This window comes from Ictidomys tridecemlineatus, chromosome 1 (genome assembly GCF_052094955.1).
Source record: "Ictidomys tridecemlineatus isolate mIctTri1 chromosome 1, mIctTri1.hap1, whole genome shotgun sequence".
Classification (NCBI taxonomy): Eukaryota; Metazoa; Chordata; class Mammalia; order Rodentia; family Sciuridae; genus Ictidomys; species Ictidomys tridecemlineatus.
In genome coordinates, this window is record NC_135477.1 from 148,854,708 (window position 1) to 148,860,707 (window position 6,000).

Here is a 6,000-nt window from a genome sequence, read left to right on the forward strand (position 1 = left end):
GAGTCGCATGTTACGCAATAGGTTTAGGAATCGAGAAGCTCAGGATCATGAGAAAAAGAAGAAAGCCTCATGCACATATACATCCAAGGGAGACTTTCTAGGGGATTTGTGGGGGTAAAGCTTTAAAAATTGTCTTACCCTTGTGGGTTTTTCTTTTGTTTTGTTTTGATACCAGGAACTGAACCCAGGGACACTTAACCACAGAGCCTCATCCCTAGCCCTCTCTTTTTTATATTTTATTTAGAGACACAATCCCACTGAGTTGCTGAGGTGGGCTTTGAACTTGCAATCTTCCTGCCTCAACCTCCCAAGCTTATGGGATTCCAGGTATGTACCACCACACCTGGCACCCTTGTGGTTCTAATGTCAACAGCAGTCACCAAGAATCTCCAAGAATAGAGACTTATGACAACTATCAAAGCAACCTAAATCCAATTACTACATTGGACTTATACGATAACTATAGAACTTATAAGTTACATTCATGATTGCAGGCAGAAAAGAGAAAAACCAAAAGTAAGTCTGCCCATAGTTCTTCTGATTTCAGAAATTCTTTCCTTTTTGAGAACATCTATAAGGAAGACAGAATACTATCATATGGGCACCCAAAATTATTTTCCTAGAGAAACACTTAAATCACCATTTTTCCCAATTGTACCTTCCAATTTCCAAAGACATTAAAAGTTCTCAAAGCAGATTGAAAGCTCTTCAGGAGCTGAACTCATGATCCCTAACACTTTTCACAATATAATTTTCTTGCCTATTCTTTGTGCCCACACAAGTCTTTACTTTTCTATCTCCCACACCAGACTTTTGTTTCCCAGTTTTTAATCACTCTTTAAGCTTCACCTGCTCCTTTTAAATCCTCTAATTAAGCAGAGTCTGATCTAGATGTATCACTCACCTCCACAAAGCCTGCAAGATTTCCTACATTGCTACCAGAAGTTTCTGAGTGTGCCTGTACAGGCTTGTAGAAACAGGACCAGAGAGAGCTGGTCAATCTTCATAGTGCTTTTCTTTAAATTATACAATCAACAAATGCAGATATCAAATTATTACTGTTAGATGTGTATCTGAAGAATGAAAAGCTAACCTGGGCCCACAACATATATTCCAATGCAAAAGATGTTCTCCAGTTATCTCATACATCCCAGAGTTCAAGTCCCTCACTTAGTAGAAAAATGAATAAATTTGAAAAGTATAAACCTCCTCTCAACACACCAGTTGCTATGCTCTGAGAAAGCTGGGAAGGGGACACTGTTTTTTCTTTTTTCTTTTTCCTGTTACATTCAGTTAAAATCTCACTACAACAGATAAAACCATTTTCATATTTCTATAAAGTACCAATCTACAAATTACAGACATATTATAGACAGAAATGGGGCCCCCAAAGGATTCAAGAGCCAAACCTATTTACAAAATGTACCTCAGCCTTCCAAAATATTATCTCAACTAAGATACAATAAAAGCAGGAGGGAAAGTCACTGAAAATACTAAACCAAAACCTTCCCAGTTCACCACAGAATAGATATATGCATATGAGATATGTGTGTGTGTATATACACACACATATAATATGTGTGTGCATATATATACCTCACAAAGAACCCAGAACTAGCTGATTATTTATAAAAAAAAAAAAATCTAAGAACTCTGTAATGACTCTATCTTTCTAAGCTCTAAAACAAAAACTATTAGAATATATAAGCTATGAGATGGAATTCAGCTGGTCCTAATAATACTCCAGCTTTTCATAATTCTTTCAAAAGAGTTATAAATCTTGAAATTCTACTTAAAATTTTTTAAAAAAATCTTTCAGGTTCAGAGTTTTGAGTAGAGGTAAAAGGCATATGACAGTGGCAATGAGCTAAAACACTCAGCACTGACACTTACAATTACTATTATTCTAACTTCAGAAGTAAAAAAACAAGGTGTAAGACATGGATCAGCTTCCAGAGATCCTTCATCATCCTTTTTCGAAAAAGCACCTGTATCTGTGCACCCCAGCTATCTTGAGTCCTACCTACCCAGATACTCTTTTCTCCAATATCTAGATTGGTAGAGATACAAATAATTCCTCTGTTCTACTTCTGTTATTTACAAAAGGGAATGTTCTCCAATGTCTAACAGACTGAGTAGACAGATGGCCCAACCATACAATATAAGGTGCCTATAGTATCTAAAGAAATACAAATGTTGGCTTCTTCTTTGTAAGCACAAAAAGGAGACAAGGAACATAGGCTCTCTAGAAATAAAGAAAATATGAAAGACTGATAAGCTAGGGAGAAAAAGGTACCTATATCCTTCAGTGTATTCATATCAGCTCTGAAATTCACCCAGATGTGGAGCTCACTGCCTAAACCAACAAATACATCTGGTAATAATAAACATTGATAAGTCATAAACAAAAAAGGGCTTTTTTAATTCAAAGACTCTACAGCTACTGGTAATATTAAAATTTACATAAAATGTAATCAAAGAATATATTAAGAAAAGGAGTTTTTATATGGTTTTTAAAAATAAGTTCCTAAGAAATGAGAAACTGTTTGGTTTTTTACTGCCCAGTCTTCAAAACACTAAATTCTTTGATTTGACCAAGTTACAAATCTGTTTTCAGCAGAGAGGAAAAACACATTGCCTCTATTTAACGCAAAGGACAAAAAAGATCATCACTGCAAATCATAATGTTTGAGTTCATGATGAAAACAGGAAACAGACAGGCTGCCCAGGTATAATTATGGTTGCACTCTTAATGTGCCTTCAGGTTCAGCCAAGAATTAAAATCCAGTGAAGAGGGTAAGCAGAATGAACTTGCCTTTCTACCTTGCTACAGAATGCAACTTTTAATAATACTCCCAGCAACATGTTACATAACCAAAAGTAAACAACAATCTGATTCAAACCTCATTAGTAACAACATTCTGCCACTGTCTCCCACTGAAATTAATAGCTCACTTTGCCAGAGGGAAAAGAAATGAGCATTATCAATCTACCCATTTCTGTGGCGCCTACCACAGTGAACCAGACCAAAAGATAATACTACTAGATGTATATAGAACCTACAAAAATTTCATTTTTCCCAGTTCTCTTCCTCTTTTTAACTAAACCATATCATATGGACACATTTAAAATTTAAGAGGAAAGTCAATCCACCTTTACTTCCTATTTCAGCTATGATTTGAAAGTAATAGAAACACAAAATGATGAATGGGCATTTATGATAAACAACAGTTTATATGGTAACAGCAGTTAGATAACAAGGACTGACTGCAGGAGCAGCATATAGAGGGAAGGAAAAGAGGATGCATATTGATGATCACATAATGATAAACAAAAATAAAATTTAAAAAATCCAGACATAATATGTATAATCCAAAATTTTAAAACCTGAGCACATATATAACTACTATGAAGGTTAGAATTTGTTAAATTGTCTCTGAGTTATTTTATATTTTTATAATTTGAGGTTTTACTTTAGACACCCCCTTCAAAAAAGTTAACCAAAGGGGTTAAATTTAAAAAATATATATAGAATATATACAAAGAATATGTAATAGATCCACAAATAACTTCTTACAGAATTTGGAACACAATTTCAAAATGATATAAGGTCAATGTGTGATATACTGAGTGTAGGTATTGCTTCTGCAAACAAACAGACACTACCTACATTGGCATTTGGCAGAAATATTAAACTATTTGGAATGTTACTAATCTACTGGGACTAAGGCTTTCAACTTTTAAATTAAAACTAAAACTAATTCACTTAGCATTCGAGTTCTCTAAGGAAATTTAAGGACTCTAGTTTTTAAAAGAATTAAAACAACACTTGTTGCTGGTACAGTGACACATGCCTGTAAAATTTCCAGCGAGGCAGGATGATTGCCAAGTTCAAGGCCAGCCTCAGCAATTTAGCAAAACCCTGTCTCTAAATAAAAAAGATAAAAAGGGCTAGGAATGTAGCTCAGTAGTAAAGTGTCCCTGGGTTCAATCCCCAAAAAAACAAAAAAACACTTGGACCCTTTCCCTCAACTTCAGTGAAGCCAAGCCTCAATCTCCACCTATTCCAGTCTTTGTTACTAGATAAGAATACTTTTGGTAGTGCTAGGCAACAGGCATGATGTGACAAACTCAACCAGACTTCAAAACTTTTTCCAATAGAAAGACAAGGTAAACAAGATATACTTAGCACCACACCCATTTAAACGCAAAAGCAGCCAGGAATGCTCCCTGCTCCCACCCACCAGACCTCCAGCTGGTCAGGAAACATTGTCTTTACAGTTCAGATAAAAATCTGGCATAGGGTGTTCAGGAATTCCTCACCTCTAGGCTGGCCTACGCTCCATTCTCCAATGTCATCAAGACCAGAATTGAAACATTTGGTCAGGAAACGGGCAAATCTCCAAATACCCCAACTATCCTCACCCGGGTTCTTTTTTGCAACCCCAATCTGTTTTTGCTATTGAGCATGCTCGGACTTAAGACAGGCGCCACAAGGGAGTTTTCAAAGCTTAGGCTCCAAACTCCACGTAATAACAGCAGTTGAAAAGGGAAGAAGGAAAAAGGGAAGGTGGCGGGGGTCTGGAAAATGAATTTAAGGACCTGGCAGGGGTGAACATGGTGATGGGAAGGAAACATTGCTTGGGCATTCTCCTTTGCAGCTTACGGAAGTTTATATGAAGTACAAGAAATCTTTGCAATGCTGAAAGCTGACATGGCAAGTGGTGGAAACCAGATCTAAGTACCAGCTGAGTGCAGCAGCAGGTCACCAATGCCCAGAGTGTAATTCCCACCGATAAGCGTGGATCCTTATCTTTGAAACACAAAGAAACGACGGCAGAGATTCACCAGACCATTGGACACCTTTGCGGTGCAGCAAATCTAGCTGCTCCACTGAACAGGGCAATCCTATCAGGGGTGTGTATCGAGGGTGGTGCTGAGAAGCGGTAGGGTAGCAAACTGATCCCCTGGACATAAGTGGGACCGGGAAGCCCTTCGGGGTCCTCCAGAACGCTTGCCTCCACCTTCCGGGCGCGAACCGCGAAAGTGGGACAAGGGCCAGAACCGGTCCCGCCTCAGGACGTCCCGGACCGCAGGCGAGGCCTCCGCAGCCAGCTGGACAGTCTCATCCCTGCCCGCCCGGACCCCGACAAGCTGGACTAGGCCTACCTCCCGCCCCACAGGCCCTGGGCCCTTACTGCCCCGCCCGCGACCGAACGCCCCCGCCTCAGCCAGAGCCCGGCTAGGGCCTGAGGACAAGCCGCGTCCGGACCGAGCCAGCAGCCTCCGGCCCCGTTTGCCCGCCCCGGGGCCCCTCACTCACTCGCGGGCCCGCTGGGCGCGCTCTTCTGGCGCCGTCGCTGCGCTTCCCCGCGCTGCAACTTTATTAGCAGCTCGGCCGCAGGACACGCGCAAGGCGCCCGCTTGCCCAGGACCCGGATGAGGGAGGGAGGGAGGGAAGGAGCAAGCCTGGGAGGACGCCCGCTGGGGTCGGCGCATGCGCGCCAGGGCCGAGTGACCGCTGCGGGGAGGAAGGGAGGGCCACCTTATCCCAGCAGCCCAAGGAAGCCTCTGCGCTTGGCTTTGAGCCCGCAAACCCCAACTTCCGATCAGTCCTAGGCTCCTCGCGTCAATGGCCAGGCCTGCGAGTGGGAGTTCGTTGTAGGCAGTAGCTCCCTCTACAAAACAAATGAACACACATTATCATAAATTGTCCTGGATATGGACAGTTGGAGATTCCTCTGTTATATATAAAGTGCAAGCAAAGGTATTTTCAAACATAAGTTCGCTAATTTTATTTATTTATAATATAAATCTGAACGGAAAAGAGTCCTCTTACTGTGGAAAAGTCGCTTCAAAGCAAGTTTCTGAACAACTTACAGCTTCCTCCTGGATGCAGCCATAACTGAAGAAGGGCAATCTTAAAGCCCTGGAATTCTCACTCCTCCACCTCCTGGATATGCAGGCCTGGACAAGTGGGCCAAGGGTGCAGAGAGGACA

At 41.1% G+C, this 6,000-nt stretch overlaps 1 protein-coding gene across 1 annotated transcript in view; it reads right to left on the reverse strand.

Moving 5' to 3' along the window:
- The window catches only part of Smad5 (SMAD family member 5), a 43,756-nt gene extending 38,279 nt beyond the window's left edge, over positions 1 to 5,477 (reverse strand). Inside the window, exon 1 of the mRNA XM_005333200.3 lies at positions 5,324 to 5,477. The gene's annotated coding sequence lies outside the window, so the exon portion shown is untranslated. The remainder of the gene's footprint in view (positions 1 to 5,323) is intronic.
- Positions 5,478 to 6,000: the final 523 nt, after the last annotated feature.